Source organism: Hoplias malabaricus, chromosome X1 (assembly GCF_029633855.1).
Source record: "Hoplias malabaricus isolate fHopMal1 chromosome X1, fHopMal1.hap1, whole genome shotgun sequence".
Lineage (NCBI taxonomy): Eukaryota > Metazoa > Chordata > Actinopteri > Characiformes > Erythrinidae > Hoplias > Hoplias malabaricus.
In genome coordinates, this window is record NC_089818.1 from 8177527 (window position 1) to 8204733 (window position 27207).

At 41.9% G+C, this 27207-nt stretch overlaps 1 protein-coding gene across 2 annotated transcripts in view; it reads right to left on the reverse strand.

Annotated features, from left to right (window-relative positions):
- Nucleotides 1-27207, reverse strand: part of LOC136675632 (protein phosphatase 1L) — a 90307-nt gene that overhangs the window by 50925 nt on the left and 12175 nt on the right. Inside the window, exon 1 of one of the 2 annotated variants that reach the window (XM_066652286.1) lies at nt 12408-12504. The exons of the other annotated variant lie outside the window; for it this stretch is intronic. The gene's annotated coding sequence lies outside the window, so the exon portion shown is untranslated. Of the gene's footprint in view, nt 1-12407; nt 12505-27207 lie in introns of those variants that run through there. 2 annotated transcript variants of the gene reach the window in all.

The window sequence follows — 27207 nt, forward strand, 5'->3', positions numbered from 1 at the left end:
AAAATGCACTCCTCCGGATCGCATTACATTTGTGACACTGTAAACAAAAATGCCTCTAAAGGACACTGACCCCTGTGATTCGGCTCAAGTCCAAGCTGTGCCATGTGGTTTCACCAATGGCTAGGGCCCAGTGTTGGTGTAACCGACACAACCTAGAAAATGAAGCGGTTAAGGCATGAATAACTTTTTATGGACACAAGTGCAAATATATCTATATAAAACCAAGAGTAAAAAATCCCCACATGCTCCTTTAGTCACTGTTGCTATGGCCCAACCACATTGGTTCCCAAATGTTATATGTCCAGATGTTTTGTTGAAATCTTTTATTGAGCAAGCATGCACAGACAACTTGCAGAACCTCTATGGAAAAGAATTAACAATGCGAAAGCTGGAGCAGCTACATATACACTGAAGGTCACTATTCTCAATGCCAGACATCAGCTAGAACAGTACATAGCTGTTGGAAGGCTCTGGAGCACCATATACAACCTTAGGGATGGGAGTTGGAGTGATGTTTGTGTTCTAAAATGAAACACCAGTACTTGATTTCACTAATATTTTTATGGCTGAACATTTTCAAATCCTCACGGAAATATTACACCATCTAATATATAGCCTTTCCAGAGGATTAGCAAAGAAGAGCAAACATCATTTCCAAGTAATTTCATTAGAAATTACGTACGACAGTCATGCAGTTCCTAAATGCAGAGGTGTGTTTACATGTGTTTTACAGGCCTCTGTGTGTTTAGATTACACAAAGCTTTTGTATCTGGCCTCTGTCTCAGTGCAATTAATGGCTGGGTGTTACGGTGGAGGCTGGCCTGGCTGGTTGCCATGGCAATCAGTGGCATCTCAAGGCCTCTAAGCGCTGCTCTCTGTAAATGTACGATTAAAATGATTTTTTTTTACAAATATGTCCATCTATGTTACTAATTTATCCCTAAAACATGCCTAGCTCTTACTACAGTCACAAGACTTTTTAAAGAGCTAATAGTCTATGTCTTAGTCATATTTGTGTGAATTTATGTATGAAATGTGTCATTAATAATACTCAGATATCTATTTCCATCAACCAGCCACCCTCTTTTAAAAGAGCTTGGGATTGAGTCAAGATTGCAAATTGTACACTACCTGTCTGAGAGTTTGTAGACACCTCTACTAATGAGTGGTTTCTTTACTTTAACGTGCACCCATCGCTAACACACTCATTCCATCATGCACACACTTTTCCATATACAGCATGATGCATGTAAACTGTCTCAGGTTTGACTGGCTGCCCTGTGTCATACCTTATTCCAACAGGGGTTTGGGTCAAAATACAGTTTGTTGAGTGGGATGCATTGGCAAGCATTTGCTTCCTGACAACATGGAACATCACATTTTTTATTTTTTTCCAATACCTTCTGCATCAAGTCCTCTGCTTCTGTTTCTGTGTTGGTCTGCTGGAACAACACCCTACATCACTTCAATCTAAAAGCCTAGGGCAAATTGGCTGAAGGCTGACTGGGAGATCATATGCAAACCTTTCCTACTTTACTCGCATCAGCAAATAAATAAATACATAAATAAATAAATGACCATATATTGACTCCTTGGACTTGGGAGTAACATTTTTCTAAATTACTAAATAAAATGATTTATGAGATATGTCTAAATCAGTTATTAATTATGCTCTGTATTCCCCTTGTTTTTAAATAAGCTGTTCAAATAGTCTGTCCAGAAAACGAACACTAACTGAGTGTCTAGTGTTTCTTACGATGCCACAATTGCACAGACTAGGACTACCATGCACTTAAATGCACTTGCAGAGATTTGGCTTGTTCTACCTGCCATTAGACGTCTAATGATATTAACAGTTGCTTTAATATCAATTCCTCAATGAATAGCTATCATTCTGTAATCACTTCAGAGAGAACTTCTCATCAATTCCGTTTCATCCTGTTTGAAATTTGATTAAACGTAAGGACTGAGAGGAATCTGAACAAACTAAAAAAAGCATGTCCTTGAATCAAGACTTTAATAAGCTGTGGATGTTTCTCTGTCTAGTGGCTCTCCTGGGGGAACACAGGAAATAGTGTGGAGCAGAAGACACTAGTAAAGGTTTTTAGAATACTACAAAGGAGAGAGAGAGAGAGAGAGAGAGAGAGAGAGAGAGAGAGAGAGAGAGAGAGAGATAGAGACAGAGAGAGAGAGACTAATAATTTGTCAATTTTTTCGTAAAAGCCATTGTTAAAACAAACAAAGAAACAATCAAACAAACAATGCTAGGAAGCCCAGTATTGGTTATTTTTATTATCCAATACCACTACCATTTAGCAATAACCTAGCAACCACATTTCACACTATAGTAAACATTTAACAACAGCCTAGCAACTATGTGAAATATCCTAACAACAACCTGGAACACTACAGCGTTCACCTAGCAACACCCTCATCTCATTAAGTTACATAAATATTTATATTTTTTCAGTTTAGTTGTAGTTATGTAGTGGCAGATATAGCTCCAGTTATCTAGGAGTATATACTGCTGATGCATATATACAGCTGTATAACCCAAGTAATTGCATACAATATACATATATATATATATATATATATATATATATATATATATATATATATATATATATATATATATGTGTGTGTGTGTGTGTGTGTGTGTGTGTGTGTGTGTGTGTGTGTGTTATTTACTACTCATTGCTGTCTCTGGTTTGCAAGACTGTGGGGTGTCTAGCAAAGTGCCGTAACTTGCCAATCACCTGCTCCTCCAGCTCTCTGATCTTCTTCACCTCCTCATCCCATGGCTGGATCTGCTGTCCCAAAGGCGCTGCATCTCTCCTAATCCTTCAAAGCAAACCAAATCCCTTCAGCATCCTCCACCAGGCCACATATGATCTGTCAACATCCCCACAAACACAGCTTCTTCTTGACTTTGCCTGCATTTGCAGCACTGAGAAACAGAATCACGCTGGTCGACCCCAACTATAAATAAAAATAACCGCTTAAAGCCAAAACAAAACACTCTAACTTGGCCTGGGTAAAAATAATAACCTTACACTATAAAGACAGACGTATTTGGGCACATTCATCCAGCACGGCTTTGAAATGAAGGCCGTTCTTTTGGCCGCACTGGCTGCAGTCATAGATTCTACTCTTCAAGAAAGATTTCGTAGTGGATGTGAGAACATTTCTGACAGATTCTAAGGCATTTAGAAATACATTTTGTGAGTGTGGTACTGATGCCGAAGGTTTAGTTTTGGATGACAAAGACCACTCTAACTAATCACAAAAGTATTGAATTTTAATGATGTTTCACTACTTCACAGCCCAAATTTGGGGCATTTGGGTAAATGGTGGTCCAGTGATGAGCCAGGCACTCTCTCTATCTCTTTCACACACACACACACACACACACACACCACCTCCCACAAAGTAACATCACCAATGGGTCTTCAGAGCCATTAGCCTCGCTTGACTTCATCCAAATCCAGACGCCTCTCTTCCCGTCATATCTCTGCGACCCTGGCTATTGATTGTGTGCAGCGTTAGCTCTCGTCGATACACAGCAAAATCTGTGCGGCCATCAATGTTGTGTCCCCAGGGGTCTACGTGAGTGGGCCCATTAAGTGATAAATATTTGGACAACGCATTTGATGGGAATCGATGGGCTTGTGTCCACAGGCTCTTGTATGTGGCCAGGTTTGGATGCCATTTAGATAATTGTAGAAGTAGCTGAGACCACAAGGGTGCTGGTATGCGACTGTGTTTACTCGTGCTTATTCTGCTATAATCAAGGAGTGACAAATAACTAATATAAGAAGTAGTGTGCAGAGTCCAATGATGTGAAAAATAGTCTTTGAGCAAATCACTCCAAATGGAGGTTTGTTGTGGATGTGATTTTTTCAGAAACAAGTGCTGAATGAGCAAATATAAATCAAAAGCTAATAAACTTTCACTAAAAAAGACTGTTAGAAAGCTTAGGGCATGTTTCAAACAACAATGCTGTCACCTTGGTCAGGAATGCCACAATGTTATCAACATGACAACACTTACAAGACTCCATACTACTGTAAATTACATACCATCACAGTTTAAGTATCATCATTGTCCAAAGAAAAAGATGCATCTCCATTTTGTGGTGTTTGTCATGTTCAGTTTACTACATCATTTGAAAACAGCAGCTGTGCTTCATTTATTCATTCATTCATTGTGTGTAACCGCTTATCCAGTTCAGGGTCACAGTGGGTCCAGAGCCTACCCAGAACACACCACACTCCTCAAAGACAGTCACCAGGAGGAAACCCACGCAGACACAGGGAGAACACACCACACTCCTCACAGACAGTCACCAGGAGGAAACCCACGCAGACACAGGGAGAACACACCACACTCCTCACAGATAGTCACCCGGAGGAAACCCACGCAAACACAGAGAGAACACATCACACTCCTCACAGACAGTCACCCGGAGGAAACCCACGCATATCTACGCACAATTCTAAATATATCTTCACTATTTATACAGGCATATATAATTTGTTCTTAGTTAATATCTTTCAAATCTGCACTCTATGCATTTCTGTTTCTATTCCACACTGCAGTAGGAGTCTGCTCACAATCAGCTATGACTCAGTGGTGGTAAAGTGTGTGTACTGGAGCTGGAAAAAGCTTGATTAAATTACTAGCAGATCAATTGGTTTAATGTTGTTTAAGAGTCGGTATGAAAGAACTAAATGTACAGCACACAAGGAAAGCTGGAATTTAATTTCGGGGGCCTAAGTGTACTCGTGTTTGTGTGTTTGTGTATGTCTGTGTGCCCACACATACACAGTACACACTCATATGGATGTGAGTGAAAAGGTGTGAGTGTGGATTGATTGTTCACAGCGGGATGGAGACCCAATTGGCCTTCAGCACAGTGGAGATTTGTGAGTTTCTGTGTTTGTGTGTCTGTGTGTAGGTGCTGCGATTGTGGTGATAATTTGTCTCTAGAAGAAGACAGCATATTAGTGTGTCTTTATGGTACACAGTAGGGCTGGGCAGTGTGACAATATTTTATCGCTATCTTGACAAATAATGTCATGATACTCTTTTCTGCCTTTGATTCCAGGGATGGCATTTTTGTTTGGTTGAGTTTAGTTTAGAATTGGATCGTATATCTTTTTTATTATTAATATTATTATTATTTTTTCATCTCCAGTACCCAGCCTGGTGTTTTCTGCTAACAAAAGCCAAACACAGATCCTTGGCTCTAGGAGTACACGTACCTGTGGCTGAGAATATCTGAGTTTCTTGCATTTTCATTAAACATAAAGTACACTATCAAAGCTTCTAAAATCGCCAACAAGAAGAAGAAAAGCTATTTTTGTGATTGTAAAGAGGGTTAACTGATCAGATGAGGGATGAGACACATCTGTGTGTTTTTCTCCCAGCAGGTAACATTTATATGTTACCACACTGATTAATATTTTATAGGCTGAATAAAAAAAATCAGCCACCAGAAGATGTATCTGTGTGTGTGTGCATGGGGGTGGGGGTAAGAGTTCTTAAAATTAGCAAACGATCCAAAGGAAACTTACAGAGGTAATAATAATAATAACTCATTCATTCATTCTGTAATTCATTCATTATCTGTAAGCGCTTATCCAGTTCAGGGTCGCGGTGGGTTCAGAGCCTTCCTGGAATCATTGGGCGGAAGACGGGAATACACCCTGGAGGGGGCGCCAGTCCTTCACATTGCAACAATAATAATAATAATAATACCACCCCAAACAAATTACTGGGTAGATTCGTAATTGAAGTTATGTAATAACATAATTTTGGGAGTAGGTCCACGCCCAAACTCCTCCTCTTAGCTCTATATATACCCCGCAAATTCACGTCATTTCCGCGTCGGAAAAACTTGCTTGGAGACGGATCTCGACTCGACTGCTTCACTACGTCAGCTCGCTCCTCTGCGCTGGGTCATTCCTGCTGATCCCCGTATTCAGAGCCGTGTTCGGCCTTTATCAAACCCACCGAGCCTCCTGTTTTAAACTCGCTCCCACCTCCACCCTTTTCTCATATTCATTTATCCAATGGGAGGCCCAGCTTCAAACGCATTCATAAGCCGCCCTGAACTCCTCCCCAAAGACTTCTGAGTTCACCTCCCCGTTTCAGCCTCTACGGGTTCTGGTCCGTACTAGCAAAACAGTACTTAATAAAAACTGACTGATAGACCTGGCCCTGGATAGTACGGGCCAGTAAAATAATGTAGTTACATTCACAGAATTCAGCAGGTGTGATGCCCAGAGTGACTTACAATTTACAGATGTAGGTGGAGTGGGTGAATATAAGTAGCATTGACATACACTAAGATATACTCCCACCACTCATCACGTATCATCTATAGCTCATGGGTTCAGTCCCTCAGGTGATATCCCAGCCATACAATGTCTCTCTCTCTCGCTCTCCTTTTTTCCAGCACAGGTGTCTGGTAATAGAAATGGAACGGTCATTGCCTTCTCTTTCTCCTGTCTAAGAGGATCCGTTCATATAATTACAAATGATAAAAGAAAGGCATTTGACAGACAGACATTTTGCACAGATAAATTAAAATGACTGCCAACTATTTCTCACTTTACGTTACAGCTGATATTTTGTGACAAATCAATCTGCGCCCCAGCGTTGTGAAATCTGAGGACAGCGAGAAGAGCTTAGTCGGCATGATCCTAGACACCGCATTCTAGAGCTCCTCAAGGTGAACGTAGGCGTTCAGTTTCAGGGGAGAGAGAAAGAGAGGAAGAGCTGTAGGATGGAAAGAGGACAGGAGATGGGTGCAAATGGGGCATTAAAAAAGAACAACAATAAATCTGACTTTGACGAGTTTAGACAACATGAAGTGAGCTGTGACTGTGGATAACAAAAGATAATTCCTAATTATGAATCTATTGATTATTGTGATTATGTTTAAAAGAAATAATCAAAGTTTAATTAATAAATAGGAAAACAAGGAAAGGTTTGGAAATCACATGGGATGAAATGTGTGCTTTCCTAACCTCCCCCAGAAGTTACACAGTGCAGATTCTGAGCCTGGAGTAGCAGCCACAGAGGCTCTAATCTCTTACAGCTCAATGGAGCAATAATAAACCCGGTATAGGCTTTGAAAGATAAAAGAAAACACTGTACTTCACTGGGGAAAAAGGTGGAGTAGAAAGTCTTTTAAGCAAACGATGTTTATAACTGAGTAAATCGAATTTAATGGAGTGATTGTGTTGGCCCTAAACAGATCCCACCACAAGGTCAGATCAATAGTGTTGAATGTATGCACAGCTACTTTCCCCCTCCACATCTTTGGAGCTCCTCTGACTCACTCTGGAGCTGATCGGAGGAAACTGAAATGGCTGCCACTTCTCCAGGATCTTTCCACGCAGTGAGTCATCACACTCAGCACACGACGTCAGAAACAAACCCACGGCTGAGTCAGCCACGCTTTTACACACCGAGGAAAAGTAGGAGGAATCTTAAAGCCACTGTTGAGTGATAGGCCTGGCCCAAATAAAGGTCTACGTTAAATACATATATAATTAAAGGTGATATTCGAATTTAATTATCTTAATTTATATAAATCAGTTTGCCACACAGCTTTGGCCACACAATTTGATCCCAGCTTTGGGTCACTGTCTGTGAGGAGGTGTGTGTGTTCTCCCTGTGACTGTTTGAGTTTCCTCCCACAGTCCGAATGCACATGTTGGTAGTGGAATTGGTTGTGTGAAATTGTCTGAGTGTGAGTGTGAATGGGTGAGTTTGTGACACTCTCCATTAAGGATGAAGATGAATGGTTTTATGTTTGTATTGTTTTTATAAATTTTATCTGAAGCATTTTTCTGCAAGAGGTGAAGAATCCATAAGAGTTTTCTAGAATACTGTCATGGCGTAAAGGGTTAAAAAAAAGATGGAGGTTCCAAACACCAAATATCGAATCAAAAGCCCTCATAACAAATAAATATTCCAATTATTTCAATTATTCAGGTCAGCCCTATTAGGCAGATAAATGTAACCAAGATAATTATTTGGGTAGCACTCGTTAGATCCAGTGGCAAAACCCAAGACACTAAATTTGATTACTTATTTTACTGCCAAACTATCGTTTATTGGTTTGGCTCCTGTGGAGTCTGTGTGAGCTCATTCTCTCAGCCTATTTGACTGAAGGGACTTTTCTGGTCCATGTTCATTGCCATATTTCAGATGAAAATAGTTCAAAAACAATACGCCCTTCTTAGTGAATTCCCTTCTGTTTGTTCCCTGTCTTGCCAGCGGCACAGCTCTTCCTGTGGAGAATGGAAGCTTCCAGAGAAGCAGGCGGCCCTAAACTTCGCCTGGAGCTTGGCCGCTGGCTAACCTCACCACACAGCTTTAGCACTGGCTTAAACGCCCTCCCATCTGCACACCTACCCTCCACCTCTACTCACCGAAATCTATAGCACAGAGACTGAAGACAGACATGAAAACTCATGAGCGGTGAAAAAGACGACAAGTTCAGGAACCCCCTGTGGCGAGATCTGATGGCTTTGTTCCAAGCAGAACATTTTAATGATATTCAAAACAAAATCTGATGAGGCCAAACAAATACCATGGAATTAAACAGCTCACTGCAACAACGATTCATGTCTAAACATCACACGATTTTCTCTGGAGTTTAATTTGTTAACAAGACGCAGAGTGGAACCAAATGGCACTGCTCATACAGCATTTGGTTAAATGTGAGCGAGTGAGTGAGTTTTAAGTTGTTAACATAAGAAGGTCAAACTTAGAGCATGTTCTGAGCAGACATCATCCTTTTTTTGACCCCATGTGTATTACAAATCAAGCACATTCCAAGAAACCATTTTAAGCCCCAAGTCCAAATATGTGTTAATGAAACGAATGAACAATGGCTGTCAACAGCAGCTGTGTGGTGTTTGTGGCAGAAGAGAGACAGCAACTACTCCCCTCCTAAATTTAAAAAGTAATTAAATTGGAAATGTTTTTCTTTATTGTCATTATACGATAGTGCAGTGAACACACACACACACACACACACTAGTCATTAGAGGCAGTGAACACACACCTGAAGCAGCAGATAGCCACCCTCTGCATCTGGGGAGCATTTTGGGGGTTAGGTGCCTTGCAGGTAAGGCCAGTTACATATACATGAAGTTGCATATTCAGGATTCATTTCTCCCAAATGTATAAAAACAGTAAAAACGTGTCCAGTACCCATCAAAAGTTTGGACACATCTTCTCATTAGTGGAATAGGGCTATTGGTGGAATAGGGCTATTCACTGTATAGAACTGTGTACCAGCCCCTACCTCTGCACAACCCCAGTTATGGTCTCAAACACATTACGAAGGCGAGCAGTTCTACAAATTAACACTCGACGAGGCCACAGCTGTTCACTGAAAACAGCTCCAGGTGACGACCTCATGAAGCCGACTGAGAGAACGGAGAGAGTGTGTGAAGCTGTCATCAAAGCAACAGGGGGCTACTGTGAAGAGTCTAAAGTATAAAACATATTCTGCTTTCTTTAACACTTCTCTGTTTACTACATAATTCCATATGAGTTCCTTCATAGTTTTAATGTCTTCCACATTCATTTACAACGGAGAAAATAATAAAAATAAAAACAAAGGAAAAACATTGAACGAGAAGACGTCCAAACTTGTGACTGGTGCTGTACATTCACAACATGTGAAAAATGGCCAAAAACCCTCCCTGAGTGGGTGTGTCCAAACTTTTGATGGGTGCTGTTTGTTCCCTGGAGTTTGCTTTATTTCTACAGGGGAGATGCAAGTCTAATTTTGCTAACAAGTAATGGAACCGTATACTCACGCTTGGCATTTACTACATGTGATCATCAAGTCAACACACACTTTTCTTTAAACTGAGGCAAAACACAGGAGTCAAATCTTTTTTTCTTTCCATGGAAACTGGCAGGGAATAACTCCATTACTTGTTTACTACATCAGCCTCAAAACCCCAGAGCAGCACAATGACTGAACTGATCAACTACATTTGGGGAAAGGGGATTATTGTGGAAAAAGTTGACAGTTTGGTAAAGTATTCCTCCAAGAAATGATTTAGGCGTCTGTGCCAGGTTTTAGAGGTGAAAGAAAGAGCTATGGGGCAAGAACAGCAAAGGAGAAGAAAAGAAGAAGAGAGGGTGAGAGAGAGAGAGATATCTCTCATCGGAGATTAACACGTCTCAAAACACACTTCAGATATTGGATTAATGCAGAGTGGCTGAGATTTCCCCGGACACCCCACTGCTCCGCCCTCATCTGTAATCTCAGCACAGAGCGGAATTTAACAGGGGCCGCAGCGGGATCCGAACATGAACAAAGTATATACAGACATGTGTTTTGTGTGTGTGCGAGCCTGATATGCCCAAAAGAATTTGGAATCCCCGTGTAATGGGTAAACAACTTTAAAATGCATTAATTTGTGCGCACAGTTTGTATAACCTCCTTGGAATGAGAGTCACCAGAACTAGACCCTCTGGAGCAGCCACACACAGGTCTAATATGGCTGTAGCTAGTGTCAAGTGTCATCTAGAGGGGAATAAAGCCCCCCAGCTTTGGGCAGTGATGCCTGGAATGATGGAGCACCATCCAGTACATTTTGGGATGAGCTGGGATTCAGAATTAATCATGCCATGCCTTGCTCTTGTCACTGATTGTAATCAAATCCCCAGAGCAATCGTCTGCAGTTAAGTAGAGGTTGTTGCTGAGCACAACTCCCTATGAATTCCCTTGATTTTGAAAGACATGTTGAAGCACCAACACAGTTATATCCTATTATCTTTTGATTTTCAAATGGAAAAATTGCTTTGTTGAAATTCAACCAAATGCAAAACTTTGATTAATGTCTTACACACGTTAATATATTTATGGCGTCTATAAAAACGCACCTTTACACTTCCGGGTCACGTACCTGAGGACAGAGGCAAAGAAGTGAGAGGGCATTCTTCACAGTGTCATGGGATCTATCTGATGTGTTCCTTAAATATAAACCAAAATCTCCTGACTTGATTTTGGACTGTGCACCTTATTTTTTTTTATCGTTACACATATATAGCGCCTTTCTAGACACCCAAGGACGCTTTACAATCTACACTGCTCAGAACGCTCAATTCACACACACACACTGGCGAGAAGCGGCAGCCAAACGCGCACAGCGTACTCTGAACCAGAAACGACCGTCCACCTGGAGGACTGCATCGGGCACTAGGATTTCACCCAGGACACAGCGCCAATCCATATCTGGGCACACACACATTCACTCACACATACACACTCATTAACTCACAAACCAGGACAGTTATTACAGAAGCCAATTCACCTACCCTCCATGTTTTTGGACTGGACTGTGGGAGGAAACTGGAGACCCCGGAGGAAACCCACGCAGACACAGGGAGAACATGGAAACTCCACCCAGATGGGACTTGAACCCAAGATCCCAGTGCTGGGAGGCGAACGTGCTCACCACCAAGCCACCGTGCCGCCCTTATACATTACAAACATAACTAAAAGCACATGACCGTCTATGTGCACTTATGTACGTGCCCTGCGATTGTTCAGGTAGATCACAACTTCCTTTTCTTCCTCCAAGGCGTGTGAAGCTAAGTGCTTTTTACAGCTGATTTTGTCCCAAGTCCTGAAGGGCTCTCTTGGAGTCCTGGCCTGGGATGGGGGATTTTTGTTGGGGTATTTGTCCCCTTTAATATTAAGCTCTCTCCTCCAACACTGCGTACTGGGCACTAGTCAACGCCCTTGTCACGCCCTTGCCCTGTGCTTTTCTGTTCTGTTTTTGTTTTTCTTTGTCTAACATGTGCTTAGCTCATGGCTCTTTGTTTGCTTTGGTCCTTGTCCTCCGTCTTTGCTCTGCCCTCTCGTCTCTCTGTGTCTTCTCTGTGGTCCTGCCCCTCAGGTGTTCCTCAGTTGTCCTGCGTATTCATAGCCTCTTTGTTTCAGTGCTTTCTTGTCTAGTCTTGTGTGTGTTTTTGTGTCGTTGTGTTTCTCCTATAGCTACACCATTTCCTGTCTGTCCAAGTCCTGTTCAGTCTAATGTAGTTTGTTTTCTGTCTAAGTTTACTCGCGTTTGTTTTGTTCTAGTTTTATCTTGTTCTTTGAAATAAAAGATCCCCTTCTGGGTACGTTCGCCTCCTCGACCTTCCCTGCCCAGCTGTGACAGCTAAGCCCCTGCCAATATTAACACCACACACAATCAAATTGAGCATGAATACTGAGCTTATAATTCATCATTTCAATTTACTCACTTATTAGTCTGAGCATTCTTGTCATCTAAAAAATCTTTGAGGAAAAACTCCTTTTAGAAAAATTAAAGAATTTCAAAAATGAAAAGCTTTAAAGATCTGAAGCTTCTGACCTCACTCCGTTTGCTTCTCAGCACTTAATTCCACTCCTCTCTTTTCCTGTGCCACGACTCAATCACAGAGTGAGCCATGTTTTGATGCAGGGATGACTTCCTAATTGTGTTCTGAAGGTGGCTTTTCATACTGCCGGTTTTGGCCGTGGAATAAAGCTCTTTTCATGTGCTTACTCACTCCCTCCTGTTTACAGCTGAAAGAGAAAGCTATGGTTAGTTTTTCAGTTTCAGTTGAAGTCTTACAAAAGCCACACTTTCTTTGAAACCCCTCTGTTGCTGAGATTGTAGGGATTTTTGTGAGATTTGTGTAGTTTTTGGAAGTCAGCCTCATATACTACATGAATGGTCAGGTTCAGAGAGACTCTGGATATAAATTGCTGGTGGATCATATTCAACATAACGATGTCCAAACTCCAACAAGGAAGGTGTTCCCAATAGAGTCCCCAAGTATATTGGTGTTCATAAAGAAAGGGGTGGAAAGGCAGAGCATGCAAATGAATTATAAACTACAGAGAGGATTGTACAGTATTTCTGTTCACAGCTATTTTATAGATATTCTTAAGCAGCTGTTAGGAATATATCAGACACTGATCTGGGTTCAGCGAGATTCCCGTCCATGAACATTTTGGATACATTTCATTAAACCCAAAACTGATACAAAGACTTTTTAAAGGCCAAAATGATCACCATTATCTATTATTCCACATCATTTGGTACACACAATTATCAGTCATACATAGGCATTTTTAATAATGTAAAGTTTCAAGGGTAATTTTAAACTTTGTAAAAGCAAGAACATGTCTCTCACCCTGATTCAGTTTCATCAAAGTCCAGGTCTCCTTACTCTTCACACTGAAAAATGCTTGCTGACTAATGCTGCTAGCTGTTACACTGCTTTATGCTGTTGTCAGTGAAAGCCTAGACAACTTCCAACCTTTCAAAACATGCTTAGCACAAAATCCAATCTTGATTTCAAAGACTATTTCATTTCATTATTTTATGGCCCAGGTCTTCTGAAATGGCTGTGTTACTCTGAGCCGTTTTAGCATTGCACATCTATACACTGAGCTATGAGAGCGATTTGGAGGCTAATCCGGCCTCCAAGCTCCTCCCGCCTCGCTGATTTAGAGCAAGATGAAAGAAAAACTCCCTCTCTGCCATAAATCCCACACTTCTTTAATCAGTGATACGCAGCAAGTATCCAAACAGATACACAAACCGAAAAAGGAATGCTAGGGAAGGGTCATAAAGCTGCATAGCTGGTGAAGAGACTGCAGAGTGGGTGCATTAGTGGAATAAAGAGAAGATAGGACCACCACAACATAGACATTCACACAAATTAGATAGGGTGTGTTTGTGTGTGTGTGTTTGTTTGGGATGCACTAACAAAAATTAAATTGGAATCTTCCTCGATCCCTCCTTCACTGGCTGTGTGCTGTATTTAAAATCAGATGGGATACCCTGCCGAGAGAAGTCTGTGTTGTTCTCCCAGAGGGGGCCATTATAAATTTGAGAGGTGGAGGGGAATCAGCCCAGGTTACAGCAGCAAAAACAGCAGAAACACACAAACACAAACAAATGCAACACTTTACAAGACATTTTACACTATCAAACCCTGAAGCAATGTCTTGTCATAACATCAAATTTAGACAATTTCTCAGTCTTACCTCCAGAATTATGTTTGATTTCTGGCATTTTGTTTAGTTTTAGCACTGGAACTACAAAGCTAAAGCAGCTAGAATGTTAGAAGCACATCACTATGTTAGCTTGCTAACGAGATGTCACCACACGCTTGTCTCAAACTGTGTACATTTATTAAACAGAACATAAACAATACTGGGGGTGGCACAGTGGCGCAGGAGGTGGTGTCGCAGTCACATAGATCCAGGGACCTGGAGGTTGTGGGTTTAAAGTCCCGTTCCGGGTGACTGTCTCTGAGGGGTGTGGTGTGTTCTCCCTGTGTCTGCGTGGGTTTCCTCCGGGTGACTGTCTGTGAGGAGTGTGGTGTGATCTCCCTGTGTCTGCGTGGGTTTCCTCCGGGTGACTGTCTGTGAGGAGTGTGGTGTGTTCTCCCTGTGTCTGCGTGGGTTTCCTCCGGGTGACTGTCTGTGAGGAGTGTGGTGTGTTCTCCCTGTGTCTGCGTGGGTTTCCTCCGGGTGACTATCTGTGAGGAGTTTGGTGTGTTCTCTCTGAGTCTGCGTGGGTTTCCTCTGGGTGACTGTCTGTGAGGAGTGTGGTGTGTTCTCCCTCTGTCCTCGTGGGTTTCCTCCGGGTGACTGTCTGTGAGGAGTGTGGTGTGTTCTCCCTCTGTCCTCGTGGGTTTCCTCCGGGTGCTTCGGTTTCCTCCCACAGTCCAAAAACACACGTTGGTAGGTGGATTGGTTACCTAAAAGTGTCCATAGGTGTGAGTGTGTGAGTCACCCTGTGAAGGACAGGCGCCGCCTCCAGGGTGTGTTCTTCCCTTGCGCCCAGTGATTCCGGGTAGGCTCCGGACCCACCATTTGAATGGTGAATGTCTTTTGCTATTCAACATTTCATGTCAAAATAGACCTGTGTGTTTGAGAATACTTATAATAAACACCAAAACAAAAAATGAAAGGAAAGCAGGTGATGATTTAGACATGCTGTTAGCACCATGCTTATGAGCGAGATTTAATCTTCTATTGCACATTAGCTAAATTAACCTTGTAAATCCACTGTAAAACTAAAGCACCCAAATTTCATTCAACTGAGGAGAAATCTATGAAATATTTTGCCAAACTAAAGACATCTGTTCCACACTTAGCTGCAGTTTGGTGTTTTGGAGGAAAAACAGACTGCTTTCCACAGTATGGATTTAAACCAGCTGCAGACATCACACTTCCAATTTTAGAAAATGTCATAAGACTGCAGAGTCCAAACATGTGCCCCGCAGATTCTGTCTCCCTCCAACATCCGCCCACCCTCCCACTGAAAGTCCCCATAAGAATGCAGTTGCTCAAAACACTGCAAATTCACCTTAATGCACACATCGGCATTACCTCTCTCTTTCTCTCTCTCTCTCTCTCTCTCTCTCTCTCTCTCTCTCTCTCTCTCTCTCTCTCTCTCTCTCCCTCACCCTGATGTGCAGCTGTTTCAGTGCTTTCCATTAAACTGGCAGTGGATTTCTGTGAAGATCATACTGGGTCCGTGTGTGTGCGCAACTGATTGCCTCACAATTAGAAGAGGTGTCTGGAAACTTCTGGATATACAGTGTATCATGCGGCCTTGTAGTTGTAGTCAACTGATACTTTAATGCAGAACTTAAATTGGAGTAAACATGCTTTCATTTGCCCTTTAAGCCCCTCAAAGCCAAGTCATTATAAGCTGGTTATGTGATGCTCCATAGATCAGACCTAATCATTACATTCCTCTGGACTCGGGCTGTAATCCTATTGTGCCACAGACTGCTCTCTTGAAGAAGGAAGGCACGTCTGATGCCTTTGGAAGTAGCAGTGCTAAGCCTTTAGCGCTGCTGAATGACCTGATTACTTTGCTCCTAATCTTCCATTAATAAACATGGAGGAGTTTCAGCTCTAACTCGAGCCACTGACTGTACTGTTACATCTGAATGAAGCACCGGCTTTAACCAGTCAGTCATTAACCAGCATCCCTCACTGGGGTTCATTCTTTAAAAATAGATACATTAAGTGAACCAGCCACATGAATGTCTGGAAGCAAGGATTCCAACCACTACCTTGTCTTCTTTTCACAGTGCAAACGAGTGCCATTACCTGCTCAGGTAAAAGGTAAGGAAATTATTTTATTTCACTTATTCACTCACACTATGAAAGTTTTTTATGTAGCCAATGCACCTAACCTCCATGTTTTTGGACTGTGTGAGGGAACTGGAGACCCTGGAGGAAACCCTTGAATAGAAGATCCCAGTGCTGAGAGGCATAGACGCTAACCAATAAGCCACAATTTCATCCACTGAAAGTATCTGGTGGAAATGTGTTTTTGGAATATTAATGTATTAAATATGTCTAAATAATGGACAAATAAAGGACTGTTAATTTCCTTTGTGCACATCTCAGTGAAGAGGTAGGACTCTCAACACCTTATTCACTACAGGTTTTACACCACATCCTGCTTGGTACAAAGAAACATCACAACAGTAAAAGGAAAGAGAATTCCTACTAGCACATTTATGTTTGACAAAGACAAGAAATGGCACACAACCGAAGCGCAAAGGAAAGCTAAAAGACACCAAACTGCATTTTATATTTTCCACCTTTTTAAACAAAATGGCTGTTTCACCAGTAGAGGACCGAGACTTCCTGTCACTTCCTATTTATGTTGGCTTTCAGTTGGGCTCCTGAGGTTTATACCAACGCAGGAGCTCACTTGATGAAAAAATGAAAAAAACATGTTCCTACAATGCTTTTAAAATGGAATTACAAAAGGCAAATAATAATTACAGACATGTAATTCATAGAAAATTATTATGCCTTTTCTAAAGTCTTCCCCTACTGATAAACACATACTGTAGGGTGAAGTGGAGCTTTGAGCGAGGTCTAATCAATATCCATTTATAGTCAATACTCCATTTGAGTAATGCAAATAGTCTGGGAGAACAGGTCACAGCTGAAGAAAATGCAAAGCAGACGTTTTTTTATGTACGTACAAGCAGCTATTGGTCACTTTGTTCATGTAGTTATGTCTGTACCTTTTCTTTTCCAAGACAATGTCAGAAAATGTATTTCCAACACTCGCCCTGATATTTTTGCCATGAGCAATACGTAGATTCATTTTTCCGTGAGTTAGCTTTAAGAGGCATTGAAGCTTTCAGATGTCTGGTTCTGTCACACCTTGACACTTTCTGGTTTGTTTTCCCCTTTCTATGTGGCTCTGTTCGTTGTTTTCCTTCTCCTCACATGGCTTTGTTTATGTTCACTCGCTCCACCTCTTGTTCCGCCTCTTAGTAATTGTCCTCGTTATCTGTGTCAGGTGTGTCTAGTTAGTTCATGTATTTAAGACCTCTTCCCTCACTTCCTGGTATCGGTCATTTTGAGTTTGAGTTTGAGTTTGAGTTTGTTTGTTCGTTCTCGTTGCTTGGTTTGTTTCTTTGTTTGGTTCATGATTTCATTGTGTTTGTTTCACGCTCACGTTTCTTCGTAGTGTTTCTCGTTTGTGGTTTCTCGTTCCTGCTCGTTAATGTTATTTCGTGTTTCTCGTATAGTTCGTTTGTTTTGTTATTTCATTATTAAAGTCTGTGTTGTAGCGAGTGTGTCCGCCTCCCTGAATCTACTCATCACACCACCCTGACAGGTTCCTATCTTCATAACTGTGAACAATTCTGAGTGCTAATCAGCACATGATTTCACACCAAGACACACCCACTGCTGACACAGGTGTTAAAGCATCCAAGCAGTGCAAAAAGTTCTAAGTAATAGATTGGAATGCTCGGGAACAGCTACACCGATAACTACACACACTGGCTTGAGGGATATGAAGCCGCTGGCTGAGGAGCAGCGGAACTGCGTTCTCTCAAGTAATGGGACACCATCATCCAATAACTCTGAAATCATTCATTCATTTATTATCTGTAAGCGCTTGTCCAGTTCAGGGTCACGGTGGGTCCAGAGCCTACCTGGAATCATTGGGCGCAAGGCGGGAATACACCCTGGAGGGAGCGCCAGTCCTTCACAGGGCAACACAGACACACACACACATTCACTCACACCTACAGACACTTTTGAGTTGCCAATCCACCTACAAACGTGTGGGAGGAAACCGAAGCACCCGGAGGAAACCCACGCAGAAACAGAGAGAACACACTACACAGACAGTCACCCGGAGGAAACCCACGCAGACACAGAGAGAACACACCACACTCCTCACAGACAGTCACCCGGAGGAAACCCACACAGACACAGGGAGAACACACCACACCCCTCACAGACAGTCACCCGGAGGAAACCCACGCGGACACAGAGAGAACGCACCACACTCCTCACAGACAGTCACCCGAAGCTGGAATTGAACCCACAACCTCCAGGCCCCTGGAGCTGTGTGACTGCGACACTACCTGCTGCACCACCGTACCGCCCACTCTGAAATCAGTTAGAGTGTTTCTTGTGATCCAGAACTGATCAGAAAAAAAATAAATAAATCACACGCCGTTCCTCCTGTCACACAGGTTTGGCAGATTGCCCTCTCAGGGAAGGCAACTCTGCTGGAGTCACCAGGGCCTCCAAGACATTTTCTAACACACACACACACAGCAAACAAAGATGGGGCCGACACAGCAGGGTCCTCATCAAGGTCTGTTCTGAAAACAATGAAAGTGCAGGGGGCAATCGTGACCCCTTTGCCTCTCCCTTCCATCCTCTTAGGGCTTTCTAGGTCACAAAGGGGCCTTGCCTCATTTTTCCACCAAACCTCATTTTCATACATTGCACCAATTCTGCTCGTGTCCACTGCTACTAGTAAACTAGGGATCATTATGATCATTTTGTCTGTGATCAGTAAATGTTTTGATGCTTGGTGTTGACTCAATTAGATATTTGGTATTTATTAACTGTTGAAAAATCTCAAAATATCTGAAAAGGATACTGACACATAAAAAGAAGTTCAAAAACGTTTTCCATCGAATTGTTGACTAATTCCATCCAGCATTGTTGACAACTAATCAACAAGTGTTCCAAACAGTCTCTGCAGCTCTACTGACCAGAGATCACTCCTCTCTCACTCTGTATAAATAATTCCTTAACAACTGCAACTAAATGGCCCCACTGAGTATTTTAGACATGTGGGAGACCCTTCTACACACATTACTCAGCGCATGGCTCTGCTTATGTAACTCCGAGACGTCAGGTCTTGTTCTTTTGTGAAAGCCGAGCCGACATTGAGAGAGACGAGGAACCTAACATGCATAAAAGAACGGCCCGAAGAGTTTAGGACGTGTTCAAAAGGGCTGGACGTTTCTATTGAGAGAGGGAGGACACGCACGCTAGGTCTCTGAGTGAAAACACCACAGTAAAACACCATAGGAATGAAGGAGGGAGCCAAGAAAATTGAGCCAAACTAAACGGTGGCATGTTTAGACTTCCTCTCAGCTGGATTTAAAGCTAAAACTGCCCCCTTGGTCTGGACTGGAGACAGGAGAGCAGAAAGAATCCTGTGTTCCTGAGATGAGGATCTGGAAGTGGCAAGAATTTCGAAAGGAAAGATTTTGGAACTGGCCTGAAAAGTATTTTATAGGCTTCAGATATTTTGTGGTGGAATTATTTCATGGTTTTAAATAAGTCCATAATTGTACATATGCTTGTTATTTGTAGCAATATTCCATTTAAATTTGTTTATATGTTAGAATCAAAGTTCAAAGAAGGCACATAAATGTCTCAAAGGATGATGAATCCAACATTTGAAAACATTAATAAGGCAGCAATATTTTCTATTTAAAGATCTAGTGGAGTAGAGGTGTCATAAGAACATGCCTCTGTGTGTGTTGTTCTCTGCTCTTTGTTTTCACAGTTTGTCTGGCCTCACATGCGGGTTTGTCCCACCCTGTGGAAATTTGGCCCTTGCCACATTTGATGTTGCTTTCCCCAAGAGTTAAACTGCTCTGTTGTGCTTTTTAGAAGGAACATCTCAAAACTGTGATTTGTGAAATATTATGGCTGTGTTTCTAAATTCCTTACTATTAACTGATTGTGATTAACCTAATATCCATCATAAAGTTACTGCTAAAATTTTGCTTGTTTTATGATTAAAATGTTTAAAACAGTACAAATATTCCTCTGATTTTCAGCAATTCACAACAGAGTTTTAAAATTGTGTCTGGTTCTAACGCATTAACAAAATAAGAAGTACCTGAATATTAAATATCAACATAATACCCCAATCCTAAAAGTTTCATGAGGCTGTTTGGGGGAGGAATGACCTGAATTATTTAAAGGCAAGTTCATCTAGCCATGTTTGCAGATGAATTTCGACTGGATTCTTTACACACAAACACACAGAGCCAGGCTTGCAAATTAACTATGTCCCCTGAGAGCACTCAGCGGTCAAAAGGAATTCTTAGGAGGTGTGTTTTTACTCTGAGTACATTAGGTACCTCATGCATATTCTCATGTTGCAGAAATCAACATAACCTGCCCTTTTGGTTAACTCCTGTATCTGCAATGTCTCTTCAGCTATGAATCCTCAAAGATGCCTATCCTGCCCTGCCTCAGATTGGCAAACAATGCTGCATTCGGCTTAAAATATTCAAAATTAGAAGCCTCCCAAAGCTGCATGTGGTGAATATAAAGTGCTGTTCCCAAAGGACTAACCCTGGACTAAACCTTTCCTTAACTCCAAGTCTTCTGCTGTTCCTAATGAGCATATTCACAGTGACTTAACGACTTCATTAACAAAAGTTTATTAGTTACAATTCTTGAATAAGTTCAACTGTGTGATTGTGATTCATAATTAAAACTGTATCGTAGGAAACAGAGCCTGATTTACATATTAATTAACATGGATTTTTGTTAAATAGAGTTTTACGTAAGTATTTACAAATGATTTTCAAAGGGAGAATAGTCTCAGAGACTTTTTGTTATTATTGCAGAATATCTAAAAACAGAGTGACACCACGCATAATGAGCACCTACAGAACAATCAAAAGGCATTAAACACAAGTGTTCAGAGTCCTGGACATCTGGGGATTAAACAATCACAAACACAGGACTCTTTAAACAGAGGAGGATCCAAAGAAGAGGGGAAGGCATTAGTGGCTGAGGTTTCTTCTAGTCCAAAATAGGATAAAGGAAAAAAAAAGAAACCCTCCAAATGTGGAAGAATGCCACATGCAAACACAGGCCAAATAGAAAAAGAAGCTTAAAGCAAAGAGGTGTGTGAGTTTGTAAAATTCCACAGAAGCTCTCCACTGCACAGATGTTCCCCACATCATCCTTCAGCACGCAAAGCAAACAAAAGGCAGGAGAACCGGAATAAAATATCAGAAAAGGTCAAAAACCTCAGAGAAATAGAAAGCAGACATCATAGCCGTCAGGTTTTTCAAAAGAGAACATCAGGGGCACTTTCTGCAACACCTCCTGTCCTCAGATAGAGAAAATGTCAGATTTGCATTTGCCATATAACTAGAAAAACACCATCTAACGTTAAGAGTGGAAAGAAACGCCTTTTTCAATAAAGTCTGAGAAAAGGTTCAATGAAAACAGGCTTTAAAGGGAATACATTATGAAACAAAAAAATCCCTTGTTCAACGCAAGTGCACTTTCATTTTTGGATCTGGAGTCCACCAACATGTACACTGTAGAACAAGACCATCCAGTTTTCTGAGCACTGCTTAAGTCAGAAAACATGGGATAAAACGAGCCGTTCTCATCTGACGTGAAGTGAAAAAAAAAATTTTATTTCCCTTGTCTGAATCTGTCCAATCACCGCACTGGACCTGTGTTTATGTGGGATCGTCAAGACGACGTTAAACACAGCAAAACAAACACAAAGTGTACAGACAAATAAAAGCACTGAGTGAAAAATGGAGAAACAAGTAAAGAGAAGAAAGAGAACTGACAGAAATAGCTAAAAAACAGAGCTTCCTCATTCCTTACTGCTGTGAGCTCAGGGTCGGGGTGAACAGCGAGTGGCTCATTGTCATTTAAAGGTACAAGCGCTGATAGTAGTCGTTCTGAACAGGGCTGTTTAGAAAGAGTGAGAATGCTGCCCAAAGCAGGTCACGGGCATTTTATTAAGACTCTATATTATAAAATAGTCTTTATATTTTATGGGATATACACCATATGATCAAATATCAGTCTTGATTTATCTACAGACTTTGACTGAGGACACTATTGCGTCTTCATTCATTCATTGTCTGTAACCCTTATCCAGTTCAGGGTCGCGGTGGGTCCAGAGCCTACCTGGAATCATTGGGCGCAAGGAGGGAACACACCCTGGAGGGGGCGCCAGTCCTTCACAGGGCAACACAGACACACACACACACATTCACTCACACACTCACACCTACGGACACTTTTGAGTCACAAATCCACCTACCAACATGTGTTTTTGGACTGTGGGAGGAAACCGGAGCACCCGGAGGAAACCCACGCAGACACAGGGAGAACACACCACACTCCTCACAGACTGTCACCCTGAGGAAACCCACGCAGACACAGGGAGAACACACCACACTCCTCACAGACAGTCACCCGGAGGAAACCCACGCAGAGACAGGGATAACACACCGCAGTCCTCACAGACAGTCACCCGGAGGAAACCCATGCAGACACAGGGAGAACACACCACACTCCTCACAGACAGTCACCCAGAGGAAACCCACACAGACACAGGGAGAACACACCACACTCCTCACAGACAGTCACCCAGAGGAAACCCACGCAGACACAGGGAGAACACACCACACTCCTCACAGACAGTCACCCGGAGGAAACCCACTCAGACACAAGGAGAACACACCAAACTCCTCACAGACAGTCATCCGGAGGAAACCCACGCAGACACAGGGAGAACACACCGCAGTCCTCACAGACAGTCACCCGGAGGAAACCCACGCAGACACAGGGAGAACACACCACACTCCTCACAGATAGTCACCCGGAGGAAACCCACACATAATGGGTTGGAGCTGTGTGACTGTGACACTACCTGCTGCGCCACAGTGCCGCCACAGAGTCTTGATGTTGTTAAAAAAATGAAACAGTGGGAACACAGTTTTATCTGTGGTCATTATGATATTATGTTAATGATATATAATTTAATAAAGAAAATTATAATAACTGTTTAATGCATCATGTTTTAAAGAATCGTAATTTGGTGCTTCATGTAAACATTGCTTAAAATATTCAGCTCCTTTGTCCATTTATGGAAAGTAAGCAGAAAAAAAAATCACACTATTTTGAAATTATATCATATGTGATGTCATTAAAAACAAATCTGTATGATTACATCCGCCCATTCAGTCTTCGCCAGTTTAGCTCCTCCCATTCACACTGACAAGATCAGGCATATTTCAGCTCACACTAGTTTTTGAAAGAGGAGCTCACACTAGTTTTTTGAATGAAAAGGCATCATTAGACTAATATTTACATACTATTAACTAATTTACTTATCATTTTTTAAAGGCACAATAACAAATAAAAAAAGCTTAGGATGGGAAGTGGCCATTGAAAAATGTATTATAACTATTCATGATACATAAAACCACCAAGTGAGGTGGCTTTGGGGAAAATAAGAAAAACATGGAAAGTAAAGTATTATGAGCCCTTTAAAACAAGTAGAGACTTTTTTCCAAAACCGCAAATGATTACCCGAGAGTCACAGCTCCATGAAGTGGAACTGCAAAGGAATTTCCCAGCACACATCACTGCATTCTCATTATTGTTCAAATGTAATTCATTGTTCTAAATCAATCAATACACAAAACCTTACTTCCTCCATAAAAAAAGCCAGCGCGTGTTAATGTCTGCACCACTTTCAGGGCCTCCGTGTGTTTGATGGAAAAAAGTAGGGAAGGGAGGGTGAAACTACGAAACACAGCCTCCTTTATGATCTTAACACACACAGATGGAATGACCCTCGTGCTCACGATGCTGCAATTAATCCGAGCAGAGTCCTTTCATCTGCTCTGAGAAGCGTCTACACATCAGAACATCTGCTGAATATTAAAGTGCTTCCTCAGAGCTTCTTCACCACACTGCAGCTACATCTGGACGCTCAGTGCAGCAGAGCACTGGACGTCCGCCAAAGGTTCCATCAACTTCTAAACACAGGTGAACAGGAATCGGTTATTCCACACACACACACAGAGAGAGAAACATTCACAAACACACATATTAAATACAGGTTACTGCTAGACTACTCAGATGGCCGATTGAGAATATTCAGTGTGAGCGACTGGATGATTGAATAACTCTGACTGACTGAGTTATTGACTAAATAACTGAATGAAAATGACTGATGGACCAAAAAACAGAATGAGGAAGTGACTCTGAGTGAGTGACAGAACGACTGAATTTGTGGCTGAATGATTGATGAGTGAATGATAGAGTGACTGACTGAATGAGTGAAGCATGATGTAAAAAGCACAAATTAATTAATTCAATCAAGTAAGTGTTTATGTGAACGACTAAATCTGTGACTGCGTGGGTTTCCTCCGGGTGACTGTCTGTGAGGAGCGTGGTGTGTTCTCCTTGTGTCTGCGTGGGTTTCCTCCGGGTGACTGTCTGTGAGGAGTGTTCTCCTTGTGTCTGTGTGGGTTTCCTCCGGGTGACTGTCTGTGGGGAGTGTGGTGTGTTCTCCCTGTGTCTGCGTGGGTTTCCTGCGGGTGACTGTCTGTGGGGAGTGTGGTGTGTTCTCCCTGTGTCCGCGTGTGTTTCCTCCGGGTGCTCCGGTTTCCTCCAACAGTCCAAAAATGTACGTTGGTAGGTGGATTGGCGACTCAAAAGTGTGAGTGAATGTGTGTGTGAGTGAATGTGTGTGTGTGTGTGTGTGTGTGTGTTGCCCTGTGAAGGACTGGCGCCCCCTTCAGGGTGTATTCCTGCCTTGCATCCAGGATCCACCACGACCCTGAACTGGATAAGCGCTTACAGATAATGAATGAATGAATGAATGAATGAATATCTGAAATTGCAGAATAATGATCTGTTGATTTCATGATGGAATGAGCGAGAGAGAATGTGAGTGAGTGAGTGGCTGCATGTCAGAAAGCACCTGAAAGATAAAATTATAACAGAGTTACAGTGTGACTGACTTAATAACAAATGACTGGACTTTTATAGAAAAACATCTAGCAATAAATAACTTTGGTCAAAACAAGGCAGTGTTCTCCCACTAATCACTAGTTACTTGGACATATTTTCAGAAAACAGCATTTGTGCTTGAGCTATTCACACAGAGACATATAGAACATATACAAAGCAAATAGACAGGAGACAGCGAGAGGCAGAGAGTGGTGGTGGGGGGGGGGGCGCTCTATAACATACTGAAGTAATTGTATTGCAGCGCTACACAAACAAGCTGATTGTGGATTTATGCAGCGTCATCTCTTTCAAACACACGTTCATGTATCACCACTCACACTTATTTACAACCCCCATAAACGCACACATGCCCTATTCCATAAAAATGCCATGCTGTATTATATACTGCAGGCATCCTCCAGTAACCCACTCCTCCCTGTAAACACATACCTCTCCTGAGCAGGCGATTATATTTGAGTAATAATCCACCAGCCGTGCCCTGGGTTATGTCAAATAGAGATGCTTAATTTACAGAGAAAATGATATATTCTCCACTAGAGCTGCATATTAAATGATGTGTTGATAGTTACCATCAAGCTACACAACGTGACATGTACAATTGTACATATCTATTAGTCTACAATTTAAAGTCATGTTTATTAACAGGTAGTTATACCCTTTTCTTGCAGTAACAGCCTCAGTTCGTCTAGAAGGCTTTTATATTATAAAGGAAAACTGCTGTGAGTCTTTGGCAGGAATCAGCCCCTGAGATCGGGTTCAGATGTTGGATGATTTGTCCTGGATCACAAAAGTATGTTGGGCGGTGCTCAATCATTCCAGAGAATTCAGATTCACAGCTCCAAAATACAGATTTGTGGGGGAGGATTTGTACTCTTCTAACCCACATTTGATGTTCTGCATCCTGCCCTTATGGTGCTTTTCCACAGCATGGAACCTACTGTAGTTGAATCTACCTGGTCCTTTTTCCACTTAAAACCTCCCCCTAGTCCAAAATGTAGCTGGTGACCTCTCAAAATCTTTAATGGTAACAGCAGGCTTTGGAAACCACAAATATGGCGATGGTCACGTTAACCGTTGTTTACTCATGGTGTATTAAACTGCTTAAAAATAAAAAAAATTACGAGCTGCTGTTGTGAAACGAATAAAAACAAATGTGATCTCTGCTGTAGCTTTGAAATTTAACACAGTTATTTGCAGTCAGAGCTCTGTGATGTTTACTCATCATGTTTAGTCCCTACTCAGCTCGCTTGGAACCAGGAATGAGCACGAACTAAAAATGTGCCAGGTACCAGGGACCACATTTAACTAATGGAAAAGCTAAAGAGCCGAGTAGAGTAGGAACCCCACAGTGGAAAAGCACGATAGGTCTCATATGCAGCTGCTCCAGAGCATCCAACAGAACACCTGTGCAATCACTCCTTGCCTCTATAGCCATGCACCCCATCGATGCTGACCTGTAGCTTGAAAGCTCTGCCCTGTAAGTCGATGGGATTGGCTCTTTTGGTTTGTGATGTATAAAACCCTGGATTTATGAATCTGTGTTTTTGAGACTGTGCTGTTTCGTCTTTTAGCATCTAAACCCCTTCACGCACACATACTAACAAGGTTAACCTCAATTTTCATTGAAGGGTGTCTTTAATCTGTGTTGACAGGTGCATTTCCATATGAACTCAGGTGACATTTACTGATGGACCATGTTAATTTAATTTAAAACATACATTCAGAATTTCATTCCCATACACTGTGCAGTGACACACACACACACACACACACACCTACAACAGCCTTCTTTGTGCACCCCTTGTAAAAAAAACAACAAAAAAACAAGGATTTTATGATGGAAAGAAAGAGGAAAGCACCTGGACAGTACGAAAATGCAAGCATTTTTCTTCCTCGCTACTATCATTTCTCCTCCTCAGTAGCTATTACTCAACAATTTGTCCATTGGTGACTCTTTAAGGAGAAAGCTCCTGAGAGTGCATTGATGTAAAGGGCTGTTGTTTCTTTTGTGCTCACCGTGCTTTAAAAGCAGACCAGACAGAGGAGAG